Source organism: Dermacentor andersoni, unplaced genomic scaffold (genome assembly GCF_023375885.2).
Source record: "Dermacentor andersoni unplaced genomic scaffold, qqDerAnde1_hic_scaffold ctg00000039.1, whole genome shotgun sequence".
NCBI classification, from domain to species: Eukaryota; Metazoa; Arthropoda; class Arachnida; order Ixodida; family Ixodidae; genus Dermacentor; species Dermacentor andersoni.
Window position 1 is genome coordinate 3,538,741 of NW_027314752.1, and position 19,136 is coordinate 3,557,876.

At 48.0% G+C, this 19,136-nt stretch overlaps 1 pseudogene; it reads right to left on the reverse strand.

Moving 5' to 3' along the window:
- Positions 1–17,522, reverse strand: part of LOC126528238 (intraflagellar transport protein 56-like) — an 89,871-nt pseudogene extending 72,349 nt beyond the window's left edge.
- Between the last annotated feature and the right edge of the window lie 1,614 nt (positions 17,523–19,136).

Genomic DNA, 19,136 nt, shown 5'->3' on the forward strand with positions numbered 1-19,136 from the left:
TGCCGCAGCAGGTGTCCCGTTTCTACCGCTCTGCTCCGTTGAGGCACGCACGTGTCGTGACGTCGCAGCGAATGGGAATTTAGCAGCCGTTTCTCTGCTAAAGGCACCGGCTTTTTCTCTCAATGGGACATTTGATTCTTTCGCATGAATACAAGCAGATGATGACATTGATAATTCGGAACGATGAACAAAGACAGCTTGTGCTAAATAAACGCAGCGGCAATCTTTGCACAGGTGCACGTGGCGGAGAGCCTTGGGTTGACTAAACATGGGCCCAGTTCTCCATATCACGCCCATTGTATCCCGGGATTGAGTTTTAGAAATCGAAGAGCACGTTGTACTCTGCTTGAGGATGCCGAACGGACACTGAACCGTGACAGGCAACATAAGAAATTTTGATGTGCGTTCACCGCCGTTGTCACCACACACTGAGAAATTGACGGCATCCATCGTCGGCGTCGCTGCCATATTCCATATAAATTCCAAGGGCGTTAACACAGTCGCCGCGCGTCGTATGCTGTACGTGCGAGTGAAAGCGCGCCAGGGAAGCCGACGATCGCGGCTCAATCTGGCGCGCGCGAAGGAAGTGTAGAGCAAACGCGCCGTCTTCGGTCGCGTGAAAGGCCGTGGGTGGTTAGGAGATAAGGAGGGAGCCGGCGCGGCGTTGTGCTTCGGCAGCAACTGCGCATTTCGCGACCGGGCGCATGGGGAGCTTACCAAGGTCGATTCAAATAGGTCGCGAAGCTTCGGGCGAAAAGCGGTTCAGTACAGATTGTCACCGACATCAGCATGGGGGGTTATGGGAGCAGCGATCGAAGCGCGACTATGTTTGGAGGGAACAAACATTGGGAAAGAAAAACACGTTTTTTAATTCAAACGAGACACAGTTAGATTCATCCAACGAAAATAAAATTCCTAGTCAATTTTATATATTCGTGATGAGTTAAATAAATACGTTTAATTTTATTATTATTAATAAATGCATTTCTTTTCAGCGCTCATGGCTACAGGGGGCGTTGACGCCACTATCACTCGCATTGCAATGCACGTCTTAAAAATGGGCAGAAAGGCGCACTCGTATCACCTGTTGAAATACGCCCCCCTCACAATTTGTGATTTCTTGCTTGTCGAAGTTTGTCTGAATTTGGCGACGCGGGTAGCTTCATTGCTTCTTAATCTGTTCAGTCAAAAGTAATGAGTTACGACCGCCAGATAATTGTGTAGTTGTTTTGGTGCGACTGCACTGGCCGACGGACTTGGCATCCGACAATAGGATCAGCACTCTACACCTAAAGCTTTCGTCGGCCTCCAAAGAAAGTATGTTCTGCGCAGGGATGCGATTTCGACAACCGTACGGCTGGCCTTTTCCTGCATCGCTTTCCACGCTGAAAGCTCGAAACGACCATCAAGTCGAATGGCGGGGCATTTGAATATATAGCTCCAAAGGAAGAACAACAAAACAAATTTCGCGCCTTCGAAAACAAAATGACGTCACTTCTGCTTTTAACGGACATGGCGTCACGTTATTTTTTCTTCCGCCGGAAGTGTTCCCACCACATACAGATGGCGCTAAGCTATAGTGAATTAGAAGGGGGTAGTGGGATCAGGGAGAGCCCGCGGGTCTCTCCCCGCGGGTGTGGCATCTCACGTCGACGCCGCCAGATGGCGCCACTAGAGCATGGGCTGTACGGAACGCGAAACTCGGAGTATTTTCAACGTAGAGAAAGCCGTGTGGGCTTGGTGTCGCGCCGAAAAAAGAAAGCGCGCAGCTCCGTAACATGTTTTCTGAAAACTTCTTCTTCAAGGCGCAGAGAAAGGTGGAAAGGCGGACGTTCTTCTAGCTTGCGTGAAAATAAAGCCGACCCAACGAGTGCAGACTAACGGCCGCACGACGATGCGACTGATTTCTAAACTAAAAGCTCGCGAACACCATAGAAGAGGTAAATATGTGAATGGGTAAATTGCTTAATTCATCTGCCATTAACAATTTTTATATAGGTCAGTGCCCAATCGCATTCAGAAGTTCAAGTGAGCCAAACCATTGCGGCGCGTGTACTAACACATTCGGAACAGAGGCCAGATATGATGAGGTTTTATTCCCTTAAGTGCGATTTTGTTTACGAAAGCATATATCCACTGAAAGCTAGAGAGTTAATCCTGTGGTGATGCCACTATTATGCGGTCGTAGTGGTTACCAGGGATAGCGAAATTTCGTAACACAGCCAAATAAAGATAACTCGTGGTGGCCAAATTGTGTTTGGCCACCACGATCGAGTTCTCTTTATTTTGCTTTATTGGTACAAAAGTTGGGCAGCTACTCCTTTCTCAAAGTGCATGTCTGCTACGAGAGAGGCACTATGAGGAACGGCTTATCTTCGCGTGCAATTTCTTTTCACGCCGCTCCTGTCGCGATTGGTTGATCCCTTTTACACAGAAGTGCAGCCTGGTCAGAACATAGAACTTGGTCAACTCTGTTGTGAGCGCATCTGAGTGCTGCCTGCAGCCTAAGGCATAGTCGAAGTTCTCCTTCACTAGCAACATTACATCCATTATGCTGTCACTGCAGAGTTTCTCTCGGCTGAAGAACACAGTGATGTCCTCGAACTTCTTCACTGACCTGAAAAGCTCCAGCGAAGGATATAACAACCCTCCCTTGTCGCATGTCACAGTGAACTCAGAGTTTCTGCTTTCAGTATTGGGGGTTTCCAAAAGAATTCCCTTGCAAGGCATGCAGTCATAACACTTCAGAAACTTTCGAGCAACATACCCTGCCAGGTAATGCATTAGACGGTCGTCGCTTTTCTGCTCCACCAACTCTCTGGGCTCAGCATGCAGGAATACTACGAAGCATGCGCTCGGCTGAAGCTAGGTTTCCTTCCTCAACTGCAGCAGATTGCAGCAGCCCTGGCTTATTGAGCTGGAGCATCTTGCGCACTCAGGAGAGAACTCATTTCTCCGCTAGCTCCATTAAGGTCAGCATTGCCTGAGCGTACTATTTTCGCGAGATTATAAAAGGATAGGCAATAATTAACGACAATTAGAAACTGCGTTGGTGATGGGTGGTCATTAAACCCACATGATTGCCTGACTATACTGAAAAAGTTTTCCAGCGAATCCTGGCTTAACCTGGATGTCATAACATACCTAAATCCCTGGCTGACAAGATAATCCAGCAGTGATAATATGCTGGATATCGTCACCCTTAGACCATCTGCAGTTGAATCGCTTAAATATCCACCTACTCTTTTAGCATGTTTCGCACACAAACCACACATGTTTCGTCTAGTTTCTTGTCTTGGCGGGGCAAGGTGCGTTCCCAAATTCGCCGTGTTTATTCATCTTTCGGCGCGGTGAACAACGACGGCTGCTTTCCTTTTTTCCACTTATATCTAGCTGTTTCACAGCCGGGAGCGAAGCAGTGTCGTTGCCGTTGACGTTTTGACCTTCCTACTTCTCACGTGTTCGGCCGACTGCGCGCGAAACAGACTCGAACGGTAGGTTGAAACACCAAAAAGCAGTCAACGTCGCAAATCAAGCGCGCACAAACAAGCGCGCGAAGCTCTTTATTCTATGGCGAAGCAGCACGCGACTACAGCGCCGGCACCAAAATCCGCGTCCCGTCCGCACTCGCCGCCTCTCTGCAATGCATAGGGCGCTCCGGCCCCTGAGCCCACTACCCCCTTCTAGAACACCATAGCTAAGCCCCATGAACCGGCGATGGACCGCCATGTTTTGAACGTATGGGCTCCTATGGAAGCTTCGCTACCAGGTATATTTACCTTGAGCTTACTATCGCGGCTCAATGTCGCGCGCCATGTATGGACGAAAGCGATCAGGCTGCGCTGGAGGGAGGCGAGCCGGTGTCGATCGACACTGCCAACAGGTGCGTACTTTGTACTGCAGGCATCTGCAGATGGCTCGTACCTTTGTGCGTGCTGTGTGTTCTCGCCGCTCTTGCGTTGAAGCGATAGAACGCACGAAGGTCACTTCGCACGCCGCGGCAGCCACGCTTGCTCGCACCAGCGTTTTGACAGCGAGTGTACGCGCTCATCGAGTGTGATGTGTTCATGGTTGCTTGTGCGCGCTGACAGCATGCTTGTTAATCTAATCTGTAAGCGAATGTTCACAAGTTTATATGGCCGATAAAACTACTATCATTACTTCGTATAGCTGTCTACTGATTTGCTATCGCAATCGATGCTTCGCCTTTCGGTCGAAACTGCGTCATTTTTTAAAAAAATAGCAGATCTGATCAACTAGTTGATTTTCGTATTTTCCATTCTCGAGTTAGCCATCCTTTTTGCTCCCTCCGTGTCCCAGCGTGTATGCTTTACTGTTTATCCAGTAATGGTGGCGAGCTGGGCCGGAGTGGGAGCTTAAACAGAAAGGGCGGTTCTGTGGTGCCCCTGAAGCAACATTTCGGCCACAGAAACAACTGGCACGGCCGTGTTCAGAAGTGCAAGCGTCTGTGCTGAGGTGGCCGTATAGCTATCAGCGCGTGCCTATCGTGTATCCCCATTCTCGCTCATAGCGCAACTCGTGAGCCGTAGTGATGTACTCGTGGGGTGCGCCTACAGAAGAATAAATACTTTGAAGAATCGTGTAAGTATTTAGCACACATTTGCATCCTATGCGTTAGAAAGCAAACCAGTAACAATTATTATTTTTGGTTCATGTTCGATTTTGGTTCGGGTTCACTTCGGGCTAGAATTCCGGTTAGGGTATGGTTTTCGGTTCAAGATTGGGCTTGACACGCTTGTTTACAAAGCTATATAACTTTGGTTATGTCGATATACTTATTTATACGTAACAAAGTATTGCGCAAGGGAAATATACAACCAGTGTGTTGTTTAATTTGTTAGCATTACAGAATGGCAGCCAGAAAAAAGGAAGCTCAGTCAAGGACGGCCGAGAAGTAGGTGGTGAAATGCAATTAGAAAATTTGTAGGCGCATGAGGTAGTGTCATATGGCGCAAGAAATGGGTGATAGGAGGTAGTTCGAAGATGCCTTTTTTACCGCATTGGACACAATTGAACTGATTAATGATGATGATAACTTTGGTCACCGGCAACCAGTAACCTTTCATGCTTGGCTAATGAAATTGTCCACTTTTACGTTGAAATCACTGCTCATCGCCTGGCACACGTAGTTTTTGGCTAACTCTACTTGTCCGGAGAACGGGCGAAGAATAAGGATATGCATTTTTCTTCAGCCGCGAAAAACATACGACACGCGCAGACAATAAGGCCGCGGGACATCAAGCGCTTACCCGGTGACTCTCTTCACTTTTGTGAGTTGTCCGGTTGCTCTGCTGTCACAAAATGCAGTTATTCCAACTCACTGAACTTGCCATCCTATTGCAGACATTGTGGTACGAGGACTGAATTGGCATGGAAGTTAGCCTCACAGAGGATACGGCGCACTTTCCCCACAGGCAGGCTGGATAAGCGGATACTCACTCATAATCACTCAGCAAAAGTTTTTCTGTTTTATGCACTCGCTCACACCCATGTGCACTCACTCACGTTCTCACTCGTGCTCGCAAACACTCACTTGTGTTCACAGTCGGTTCCATTCAAACATACCGACGCCCACACATGCTCATACACGCTCGCCTCCACTCACACTAGCCGACAGTCACTCACGTTGATACTCACCGCCACTCCTCACTTTCATATACCGCATTTCAGCGAATATAAAGCGAGGTCCTCATGACCTTCCTTTAAAACAAATTTCAGCCTCAGCAAACGCCTCGCGTTATGTTCGATCGGGCGAGTTGTAGCGCTTATAGGGAACAGGAACACGAGAATGCGCGAAGTAATACACACAGGTAGCGCTACGTGTGTGTCTCCTTTGTGCCTTCTCGTGTCCAGTTCCCTGTAGGCACTACAATTGGCTCGTTTCAAGATGAACAACCAACAAGCTCGCACCGCTACTCTCGTTAAATTTGGGTTCGTTAAGCGCTTCTTTAATTGTCTGTCACCTCGCGCCCTCTGAGCTTGACTCGGTTAGTCGGCTCTCCGTGCACGTAGCCACCTCGCCTTGCGCGAGAGCGACGAACCGGTAGTTGCCACCGTGCATTTCGTGCCGTCTTCTCCTGTTCGTACTCAGTTTTAGCGGAGCGTCGGTTGCACTCTGCATGTTAAGCTCGCATTTCACGCGAACCCCCCAGTGGCTGCAAGAACTGCGTTGACTTCGCTTATTGATGAAGCGCGCCTTCCCAAGAAGTAGATGCACGCTAACGCTACTCTCAGTCGGTTTCGTAGCAGAACGTGGGCAGCGTTCTGTACTTTTCGCTGTCGGCATGAGAGCTGTAGGCACGAACAATAGCGTTCCCGCGAGCGTTGGGCTCAAAAGCTATGTGCAAATTGTTAGGATACAGCGGTCTAAGCGGAGCCGACCGTAAACGCTTTGCTGAAGCTGTCTTGTATCGCATCAATGTGGAGGCCGGCTTCCACTGCTGTCGCGCAGGCGCGTCAAGCGAGCGGCCTTCGAAGTCGCCCGGTGGATCACCGTGCAATTGGTGAAATGCTTTGACTTGTTCGATTGTGCCTGTATGTGTCACCTTGGTATGTATGTCACTTTGGTAAGGCAAAGAACAGCACATTGCTGGCCGACAGCGAGAAAGGCGTCAGCATTTTTCTTTCCTCTATATTTTGTGACGGAACTTCGCACTACCTAACGATAATTCAAGCGAACGGCCGGCGAGCATCCGCTTTTACGCACCGTTTCGGTTTTTGTTTTGTTTCTTCTATGCGGCATCACGCGTTATATTCGCAATATATATCGTCATGGTTATCGTTACGTCGATATTTTTGCCACAGGTCGACAGTTGTAGACGAACGGACGAGCTGACGGCATTCCTCGGCGCGGCGGGCGGCTTCAGAGGTGGGCGTACATTCGGCTCAGTCCGGCCTGTACGGAAGAACGGTGTCGATTGTAGTCAAAGGTTCGCTGCCATACAATAGGAAGAATGGGGAAAAGTTTGTGGTCGCCTGTGGTGCAGTGTTGAAGGCGTACGTGATGTATGGCAAAATAAGGTCCCAATCAGTGTGATCAGAGGTGACGTATTTGCGGAGCCTGTCGCCAAGGCTGCGATCAAATGTTTCCGTCAAACCTTTACCTTGAGGATGGTAGGTGGTGACGGTGCAATGAACAATGCTAGGTTCAGCAAGGAGAACGTTTACGACTTCGGAGAGGAACACACGTCCTCTATCGCTTAAGAGTTGGGGTGGTGCGCCGTGACGGAGACTAATTCTTTTCAGGAGAAAGCATGCTCTACCACGAGCTGTGGCTGCAGGCAGAGCGGCTGATTCCGCGTATCGCGTCAAGTGGTCGATGACGACGACTATACGGTGGTTTCCGGATGTCATGCTTGGAAGGGGTCCATGCAGGTAAATGCCAACGCGATTGAAGCGCCTGGCAGGGCTCGGGATTGGCTGGAGTGGACCGGAGACATGCTGAGCAGGAGCCGTATGGCATTGACACTGAGGGCACGGTCGAATGTACTTGCACACCAAATTGTAGGTCCCACGAGAATAAAACTTGGAGCGAAGCCGAGTGAACGTTTTGAAGGCACCCGCATGGGCACACTGTGGATCAGCGTGAAAGGAAGAACATATTTCATCACGAAGATGTCGAGGTGTGACCAGCAATCATTTGCGGACGTCAGAGAGGTAGTTTCGGCGATGGAGGAGGCCATCCCGAACATTGGAAGTGCAAGGCATCACAGTGCAAAGCTCGAGAATGTGGAGAAGAGTCGACGGGTATGAAATGAAGCGGATAATAGAGCATTAATGCAGGCATCCTTGCGTTATTCCGAAGCCGCATCGCAGCCTGCTGGGAACGAAAGTAGTTCGTCAACGGCAGACAGGCAGGCAGCGCGAAGCTTGGGCACGCCAGGGCGTCCGAAAACTTCTGTGATGCTGGTTTCTTGTGGTCGCGCTATTTACGTGCAAATACAGTATTTTCGTTAATGCTCACGTCTGCTCGCAACCTTCGTCCCTCTATCATCCACAATATCGCTCTATCTCGTCTCTTTCAAAACATGTAGTGGGACTAAGTCGGTGTACACGTCAGTGACTATAATGCGGACCTGTGACTCTCTGTGTGTACGTGAGGTATTGAATGGATGCGAGTGACAGCTGGTCCTCGAGTATGTCCTGCAGGCTCTGGTGCAGCGCCATGAGCCTCTTCTCGTCTCCCGCCTTGTGGGCCAGGTGGAAGAGAAGCCGGCTCTGCAGCTGGTTCTTGGGGCCTTTCAGCACCGACGCTTCGGCCTCGCGGTAGAGGCCCAGGTGGAACTGGCAGCACGCAAGGTAGCTCCACACGTCCTGCGAAAAGCGCAGAGAGTGAAAGCAAGAAGAGCAAAGGCAGAGAGTTGAAGCAGACGAGCGTCCGGTTTCCTACCCTACAATGGGGTGAGGCAAAGGCGGAACAGAAAGGAAAAGCGCCCGCGAAGAAAAGAATAATGCTGTTCGAGTGGTGATTTCTTAAAACGAATGGAATAATAATGCAATAGTGCCAGCAGCGAATTGAATTGAATACTTTTTCAATAGTTTTCCAATAATAGAAAGTCGTTGGCAGCCATCATAAAAAGAAAACGATGTTCATATCCTTCATACTGGCAACGTTAGCAAACTTCTCTTATTGCATTGCCCGTTCTGAAGCGTTGTTTATTGAAGACACTAATGAAGCGTTACGAACAAGCAAGCTCTTTCTTCGCATGTTCAAGACGCTAACGGAGAGCGCTAATGATAGCAGGTTAGGGCTGCGGGATGAAGTTTGTCGCTCTTTCGCTCAATTTTACATTTGATGCGCCCAGTTGACAACGCTAACATGTTCGAAAACTACCTGCAAAATTCTTCGTAATTACGAATAGTAACTAACCGCTTCATAGACGGGAGCCCAATTGTAAGATATACGATTCGTAGCTCGAAATATCCGAATATTCACACACATCTAAAAAAAGAACTGATCTTACCAGGAAGCACACCTGCACTTGCGCACGAGTGTCGCTCAGGCAGCTTACTTACGAATAAACTTACGATTTGTGTGGTCACGTGCACGACAAGACAAGATACGAGTCCTACTGGAATGACACTTCAAGAGGGGACTCCACAAAAGCATTACGGATGGGCCAGCAAACACAATTTTAAGTTTAATTGCGAGATCGAACGCCCTTAGACTGCCATTCTCACATAGCTTGAGAGAAGTGGGGCTAGCGTATACGTGTTTTCTCTGTAATTTATGCCCGAGTAAGCTTGCTTTTGTGTTTCACGAAAACACAAGTCTGATGACGGTTTGCGCGGAGTCGATCTGCATTGCTGGTAGCGGCGCGCTTGCCGAATGGGCTCATGAAACCACTCTTACATCTTCGAAATTCGTTCTCTCAAGCATTCTGTTGCGCGATTATCAGGCGCCTTGTTTCGAGGACATCGCGGAACATTTTAAGCGATGTTTCAAAACAGTTGGAAGTTCAGAACACATGTGCCAACATTGTCGGCACAGTATAGTCTTTCCTTAATATCACATCTGGGCGGATGAGGGCGGAGGTTATTCTGCAAATGTTCACTCTAGGTGAACTGTCCATTTCAACGCGCACTGATTGGATTGAGCTTGAGAGTCGGCGGTGAAGATTGGCGCCTATTTCTACCGGCTCCGAGTTCTATCTAATCGGTGAACGCTAAAATGGACAGTCCATTTAGTGAACACTTACGGAACAGCCCCACCCGCTTCCTTTGGTAAACAAAAATACCAGCTTGCGCTAGAAGTAGCAGGTGTTTTGGTGAAATGCTCTTTCATCGATTCTTGCGATTTTTTGTGCTATCAGCCTAATTCAGTTTTCTGTATAACTAATGTCGCTGCAAGCATTGCAGAAATTTGTCTGCCGTCAGCCGAGTCCACCCTGGCCCGTCAAAAGGACACTTTACCTTTGCATTTAGTATTTAAATACATGTGGGGGATAGAAGAAATCCTTTCGCTCGGCGTCCATCCGCACTGAAGTTGACGTGGTTTGCTGCATTCAAAGGGGAAGCTAATAGGTACCGACTGCACAAAGCAGATTTTTTTTTATTTAGGCCAATACTTTGAGAGCAGTTCTCGAAAACCGCAAAATTAAAGAAAACCGATGCATCAGTATTACAACTTTCTAACTTAGCAACAACAAAATTGTTTGAAGATGTCACAATCCCGCAAAGAGCAGCTTTTCAAACCTCTAAAGCAGACTGAATTGATTATAGACCATTCTGTATTGTACAACTGGTGTAATTATGTTGGGTTACAAAGGGAATAATGGGTGAAGAGCACTAGAGTAGTAGCGAACAGCCCGAGCTCTCTCGCAATCACAACAAGTGCGGTCATCATCTTCTCTAAGTTGCCACCGAAAACACGAGGTGCGTCTGCCATATTTCACTGTTATGCAAGTAGGGCATTTCGTAAATCCTAGTAAACAATGCAGCAATGCCATGCAAGTTTTAAATTCACATATGACATTTGGCCGCCTTAGACGCTCTAAGAGATGCAATTTACAGAACTGTGACAACTGTTTTTGGCGCAGGGTTATGAACTTGTAAACTGAGTTCTTCATGGGCAGAGTGAGCGAGTCAGAAAACTTTATCTCGAATCAGAACGATTCGCATCCGGCGAGTTAGTGGGCTGGGGCACCCGCCGAGGTTACGGCCAAGAGTTCTTGCCTCTCGGCGGCTTCCTTGGCCCGCTGGACTGCCCAGAGTTGGTCTTCCAGGTTCGAGCTGAGCAGCGCAGCCTGCCATCCCGCGCGGAGGCTATCAGTGAAGGTCTCGCTCTCATTCATTAAACCAATTTTTAAAGCGCCAAAACCGACACACATCACACAAGAGAGAACAACAGGACAGAGGGCCACTCACAACTACTTTATTTTCACAGAAGACACGTACATTTATGCCCTCAGTCAGCGCCTGCGCGACAAGCACACTCAGGCATCAAGTACGATAAGATAAGGCTCTTTCAACAAACTGTTTCTCTGACTTATACAGTGATAACGACGTTTCACTAATACACAAGCTACCTTTCTTACTGATGTAAAATGATTCCACTAATTCACTAGATTTCGCACTTCTGCTTCTGCTGTGTGTGGTTTTCTGGCGCCTTAAAAATAGGTAAAATGAATCAATATCAACTTGCCCAGCAAGAAGATCTCGCTTTCATTATCGTGTATTAGTCCCTGGCATTCCCGTATATCATGTGTTCTAGGGTGGCTGTGGTGCCACACAATTTGGCAGAACTCGCAAAGCATTTCGTTTGTGTAAATGCTCTTTGTCATGGCCGGCCACTTACGCTGACAATATGTCATGCATTAGGATTTGCCGGAATTTTCTCTTACGAACAATCTATGTCGTTAGAGCAGTTTGTGAATAATGGTCCGATTTCTTTTATGTTGCCAGTTTTTTCATTTTTTTAAAATATGAGTTCGAAAATGAAGATTATGCTTTTGGCACGTTTTGTCTCAAATGCAACAACGTTCATTGAAATTGGTTCAGATGTTGCCTAATGAGAGCAGTTATTTGTTTCGCACGTATTTCAATAGGATAATGGAGTTAGCCCTAAGCTATAGCTTCCTAGCTCTTACAAATTCAAATTGATCTAGTTGTGTGCTTTCTATTGCGCTGATGTCGTAGGGTCACCAGATGTCACACTGAGTGCTGAGTGCCATACTGAGTGTCATACTGAGTGTCATACTGAGTGCTGCTCATACTGAGAAAAGTAATGCTTTTCCCACCACTGACACTGGACATCAATCTCACGCACTTCCACCAGTGTGCAATGGGGAGCCGGGCGAGCTGGCAACTATACTATCGCACAACACTCGCACTTGGCAATATTCTGTCGGGTTTTGCCCGTTACGCAGAACCTGAGGGTAACGGCATCTGTGCTTCTATTTCGGAGGCCACAGTGAGCAACACCCTGGCGGACAAAGTGTGTGCATCGCAAGTAAATCATTCTTGAGAAAATGGGGTAGCCTTTAGGCCACTGTTCGCGCTACTCGTTATGCGTTAAGCACCTACTCCGTATTCATGGCGCCAGCTAACGAGCCCAAAAACAGTCCCTCAACAATCAAGGAGTGCAGTTACTCTGAATGCAAACGTCCTAGTTAACACTCTCGGTTCTCAGAAGAAACGCATCAACTTGCTTCGTCTATACGTTCAAGAACTCGAGATTAATACAAGAATAGATAATTCCGTTCGATGACCGAATCTAATAGTTGTGATGCTCCAGTCACGGTGGCTTAGTGGATACCGGATTTACCTGCTGCGGGCAAGGTTCAAATTAACGACCATCGTAACTGCCATTCCAATTGGGGGTAACGACAAAACCCTTGTTTAATTAACTACTCTGCATTAAAGAACGCCAGATGGATTGAATTATTCCGGAGCCCTTCACTACGAGAACTCGCATATTAAGACTTCGTCTTTGGCGAGTTGGCTCTGAAGTGGATTGAACACAGAGGGGCTGGGACGAAGACTGGAGAGCACAAAGGTACTAGTTCCGTTTTCATGGGTAGTTCTGTTACTCTGTCTGCTTCCCAACCGCTTTGCGTTCCAGCTTCCAAGCTTCTCAATGCCCCTTGTTACTTTCGCAAGTTTAAAGTCCATTTCAGAATCAACCAAATATATCCCAAACACTACGATCTTCAACAATGCGAAGTGTCCAGCAGGAAAGCTATTTGATACATATTAACAAAACTTATATTTCTGGCCACGCATACCACGAGTAAGCGTGACCGGACAGCGAATTCGGCATTCCGTCGTGGTTCGCTCAGGTGCGTACGACGCGTCTCCACTCACAAGCGGCGGCGGCATCGACTTGTCGGCCAGCAGTTCCTGGTAGATGCGCATCGCCTGCCGGTGCTGTCCCAGGTGGAAGGCGCAGTAGGCCGTCCACAGCGCCGCTTCGAGCCGTGAGGACTGGGACGAGGAGGAGGAGGTGCCGGTGAACTCGAGCAGCGACATGGCCCCCGTGAAGTCTCGCTTCTCGAGGAACTCCTCCAGGGTGGGCAGCCGGCTCTCCGCCGACTTCTGCTGCCGCTGGTGCTCGACCTTCAGGCCGTCGCCGTCGCCGCTGCTGGCCGAAGACGTGTCCACGGCGGCCACCGCTGGCTTGGTCCGCGACAGGAGCTGAGAGAGGAAGAATTAACCTTAGGGACTTTTAGAAATATTGTACGCAAGCGGCTTTTTGTACGGAAGAAGAAACTGTACTCGACTATAGGCCCCTCGCATTTTCTTTTGTACTCCCGGCAGATTGCATCCCTTAACTTACTCTTCGATCTCTAAAACTATCGTTAATATAGCACAGCACCTAGTCCGACGCTTTTGGATTGGAACAGTCCCCGCCTGGCCATATTCGCATAGCACGTTATGGAGGTTCTAATGGCCCGGAGGGGAAGAAAGGTGTGGGTACTGCAGTGAGCCCGTCGTTCAAGAAGGTGGCATGTATTGCAGGTTGAATTGTGGTAGGCGTACTCGTACGGGTCTCTAGAGAATTGAGCATGAGTACAAAGGCATCGAAATACACGCGTTATTCTGTCATCTTTTGTGTAGCTTAAGTGGGTCGACGGAAACAGAGCGCCATCGTACGTCATGTCAAATCTTACGTGACTGCTTTTGCAATCGTTGACGATATAACGTCTCCCACCTTACTCGAAAAAAAAAAAACATTTGCAGATAGAGCTCAATGAGCCCCGAGAGTGCTCGTGTGGCAGGTACAAGAGTTGTTGCTTGTCGAGAGACCCTGGGAACGTTACGTTAATAAAGACGAATAGTCATGTTTGTCGTCATCATCATCAATGTAGGGACTTAATATGCAGGAGACAAAAGTAATGTTCAATAAGCATGGCACGAGAACAAGAATTCCTGAACGCCAGCCAGCCTCTTGAGTCCCTGCAAGAGTACCTTTATGTAGGTCAATTACTCACAGGGCAACTTGGTCATGAGAAGGAAACTTACAGGCGAATAAAAATGGGTTGGAGTACGTACGACAGGCATTACCAAATCCTGACTTGGAGCCTACCGCTGTCGTTGAAAAGAAAAGGGTACAATCGGTGGTAACTGTGCTGCCATATGGAGCTGAAACTTGACGTTAACAAAGAAGTTCGCAAGACGTGCATCTCACACGGACGCCACGGCATGCGAGAGAGGACACATTCAAGCTGGTCAGAAGCCTGCTGATCAGCCGAATGGCATACAGCCTCCCCTACTATAATCCCATCAAGACTGATGTACAACAGGCGGACGTGATTCTCCGCAAAGTCTACAAAACCCCGCTGCAACTTCCCCACAACACCTCAACCGAAAAGCTCCTAGCCTTGGGACTACACAACACCTTCGAGGAATTGAGAGAGGCGCAACTAGTCTCCCAACTGCGCAGACTACAGCAGACCCCATCTGACAGGGAGCTCCTGAAGAAACTAGGCTGAGCCGATCAACTTCAAGAGATACAGAGGACCGAAACAATTCCAGACGAGTATCGCAACACACTAAAGGTAGCACCCATACCCAGGAACATGGATCCCAACCTACACAAAGCACGCAGAGAGGCGTGGGCTGAATACCTACAAAAGGCACCAGCACCCCAAGAAACGACGGTATACGTGGACGCAGCCACATACGCGAGAGCAGCGGGACAGAGCAACAGCAACGCGGTAGCAACGGTGATTGATTCGAACCTACGCGAGATCACCAGCGCATCACTACAATACTGTACAATAGTCCAGGCTGAAGAAGCGGCCGTCGCACTAGCGGCAGTGGAGGGATATCGGTCTAAACGGTCTCTATCAATCCTTACAGACACACAAACGGCGTGCCGCCGCTACGTACGCGGCAGAATAGGGCACGGAGCGCTCCGCATACTCCGCTCCGGAGACCACATAACACAACGACAACCAAACGAAGAACCAATTAGGCATACGATAGTTGGACGTCGGGACACACGGGAGTAGCAGGGAACCAAGAGGCGGACAGGATAGCTCAGGGTACACTTATTACAGAGCACCCAACGTAGGCGACCTCGAGGGGACCGCACATGTACCCCAAGACTATTTGGCGATACTAAATTACTACAAGGGCTGCAGAAACCGGTATCCACCACCGCACAACTCCCTTAGCAGAGAGTACTCTGTCGCGCGGAGGCAGCTACAAACGGGCTCGTACCCGAACCTAAAGGTACCCAGCAAGATGTATCCCACACAATACAATGACAAATGCCCTTGGTGCCGCGAAACACCCACGCTGTATCGCATAACGTGGGCATGCCAGAAGGTAGACGTGGTACCCGTTATATCAAACCCGAGTGCGGAGCAATGGGAGGGAGTGCTCTCCAGCGATCGCCGGGTCGACCAAGAAAGTCTGATTCGGCTAGCACAACTGGCAGCACCATCCAGCGGAACTCTGGACTAAGGGCAACCGACCATTGTGCAAGATGGACGAAGCCATCTGAAGACCGCAGAAGACCAGCGAATCTAGAGCTCAATAAAGTTTTTCACTCACTCACTCACTCACTCACTCACTCACTCACTCACTCACTCACTCACTCACTCACTCACTCACTCACTCACTCACTCACTCACTCACTCACTCACTCACTCACTCACTCACTCACTCACTCACTCACTCACTCAACCTCACGAGAACAAGTAAAGGACCCCGCAAAAGAGCGATAGAACGAAAAATGTTAGGCGTAACGTTAAAAGAAAGGAAGAGAGCGGTGCGGATAAGCGAGCAGATAAGAAATAATCAATATTCCAGTTGACATTAGGAAAAAAATGGAACCGGACAGACCATGCCATAGCGTAGGGCAGATTAACAGGGGGACCATTAGAGTTATACAGAATACCAGCTAGAGCAAAACAGGGGTAATTGGGGATCGCTAGTTGGGAAAAGCCTTCGTGCTGCAGTGAACTTATTATAATTTATGAGGCTGATTATGATGATGACGACGACGGCACACAGCAGCTTCTGCTATTTTTTCGGCAAACATTTATTGAACGTTTTTCGAGATCCTTTAATACAGCAGCCATTCATTCTTGGAAGGCTTGTTTACAACGAGGCTCTAAATATGTTGAGAGGCTACTTGTGCAGTTTATTTCAATGTAATTAATAATCTAGTATAAAATTGATACTTTGTCCCTGGTAGTAAGCCGCTTTCTTTTTGTTTTTGCATTACTCAGTACAGGCGTGGTACTTAATTAAACCGATATATCTCTGTTGTGAATAAATGTGTCTACGTTTCAATATTTGCTATTTTATTTTTGCTAATCGTATTCGATTCGTATTAGAAAAAGTTGGTGTTCCCTCACCCCACCGCAGTAGCAGTTTTTATTCATTTTCAGCACAATACAAAGTAAAATTAAGTAGAATCAAGACAACATGACGGTATCTTACGTCTGCATCCACCAGTGCAATATTAGAGGATGAGTGGTTACATGCACGGTAAATGTGGGGTCTCTGCCTGTTGTAGAGGCCGGCGTCAAGTAAATATCAGCTCTAGTCCAGTGTTTGTGTCGTTATAGTGTATTCGCTGCGGTCATTTCAAGTGCGCAGGTAACACATATTACACGAACAATGGAAGTAGCAGCAGCAGCAACGAGCAAGCACAGCTCTGAGCCGGAGCTTCCCAGTGAAAGTACCTCGTCCGTGGGAGTTCCAAATGAAGTCCCAGCGCTCGCGACAAAATTTATGTGTAGTGCAGGTCCAATACTGGATATTTTACCACGGACGCCCGAAGCATATCACCACATAGACACCTCTCCACCCACCGACACTCTTTTTCTGCCCACAAAACAGCAGTCACAGTGCCACAGATTTACTTAATTTCGTTTCCATGCATGAGAAAAATTATGTTTTATGGTATGCTCAAATAACCGCCCAAATCTGTTGGAGCTCCTGCCCATACGTACATCAAGCATCGCGCATTTATCCTGGAGCGCTGACTTTGGTAAAGTTCAGTTGGATACGCACCAGTGCCCGGTTCTAGACCAAGAGGAACGCCCACTTTACTCCAAGTGCACGTGCGTGCCGGAAGCACGTATCTGATTCCGCTGACTCAACATTTCGCGCAATACAGTCTAGCCCGGTTATAACGAAGTCGGCAGGAATCGGAAATCACTTCTCTATATCCGCTATTTCGTAATATGTGGAATATGCAAAAAAATGCAAACATGGGCATACCGATTTATTGCCGCTGAAAGTGGTCCAGTGTCCCCTGAACCCGTTTCGCGAGTGCGGACTTCAGGATTGCGGCTTATATACCATCCAGCTGCAAACCAAAGATCTGGTCGATCTCCGGACACACACAGGTACATCCGTAGCGTGTAAACAGCTGCGATGGCCGCTGCGCAGGTGACCGGCTTAGGGGCCCAACTAGCATCGTCGCATTCGCTGTCGGAGGCACTGTCCGCCAAGGTCTCTTCCATGACATTCCCGGCAACTTCTGCAGTCGTGAAGTCCTCGGTGGCAACAAGGTCGTCGTCGGCGAAAACGAAGTCCATGTGGCTTAGACCCACAGGCACAAGCCTCAAGTCGCTAGCTGAATCCCAAAGCTGCTCCAAGCAGGCCGTCGCGGCGGCAGCATCAGCGATTGCAGCGACCGCGATTGATAAAGAACCGTGATTGGCCAAGACGGCTGCTCTCCGCGACGTCATAAAAAAAAAAAATCTTTTCTTTTTACATTTTTCCCCTGCGCGGCGTGCTCTACCGCTCTACGCCGTGACGCCGTTCAAGGACCGCGCAACACGAGACCAGCGTTTCATGCGATGCAGTGAAGCAACCTTTCGCTCCGCGGGAGAGCAGACGACGCCACGAAAGGACGCCGTCAGCCGAATTTTGCTCTTATTTTCGTGGAAAAAATCGCCTCAAGGACGCAAAAATGTGTTGATTGACAGATTATTTTTCGATTGGTATTAAATATCTTCGTTATATCCGCTGACGCGCTCTTATTTACGTCGTTAAAACCGGACCCAAAATGTGTTGAAAATGCAAAAATGGGAATGGGAAATTGAAATCCCTTCGTTATAACCGCTATTTCGCTATAAGTGGCTTCGTTATAACCGGGCTAGACTGTATAACAATTGTTTGTAAGACATTACATATAGCGCTCCCTGGGATGTAATATATGTACTGTTGGCACACATATTTCTGTAAGCCACAAAACCGTTCGGTAATTTAGTGCGCGCATGTGCGACTAAGGTAATGTATAGTATACAATCAAGCTGCAGAAGAAGCATATGACCTTGCGACAGGCAGAGCGTGTGCATCAGGCACAAGCCCCGTATGTCCGCAGTATGGGGAAACAGAAAATGTACAACAGAACGATCATGCGAGATACCTCCACTGAACGCACTTGGCTCATACCACGTTTTCGATATGGATGTCTTAACGACATCCCTTGGATGTTATATATATATATATATATATATATATATATATATATATATATATATATATATATATATCGTTTTGGTGGCGCGGGGTCAAATCCCGGCCCCGACGGCCGCATTTCGATGGAGGCAAAATGCAAAAGCACCCGTGAACAGCTAGTTGAATGCACGTTAATAGGGGCCAAACTTAATCCGCAGTCAACACTCCCCCCCCCCCCCCCCCCCCCCTGCCGCGGAGCTCATGATCATGTCGTGGTTTTGGTAACTAAAACCCCACAATTTCAATTTTTCAATGTACAAATCTCTATGTCACAATTTAGTCATTTCAACGACGAGCATTATAGGCAAAGACTTTCACGACACCTTTTTGTGTCATATTGCTTGACATGCTTGGCTATCTGAGGCAAAGCATATATTAAGAATCGCAGTATGTCGCATACTCACGAAAGGCTGGATTAGCACCAATCATTTGCCTAGCACACCATGACACAAAGAAACTGTCACGTATTGTATGGTGTACACTGCAGACCGGCTTTCGCAGAAAATGAGAAGCCTCGCTTTTACAGAAGAAATATCCATGGTTAACATAAAACATAACATGTATTTTGGCGTAGAATATCATTACATACTATATATCTTTTCGCTAAAATCGGGGTGGGTAAAATAAAGAAACATATATAGATATACATATATATATATATATATATATATATATATATATATATA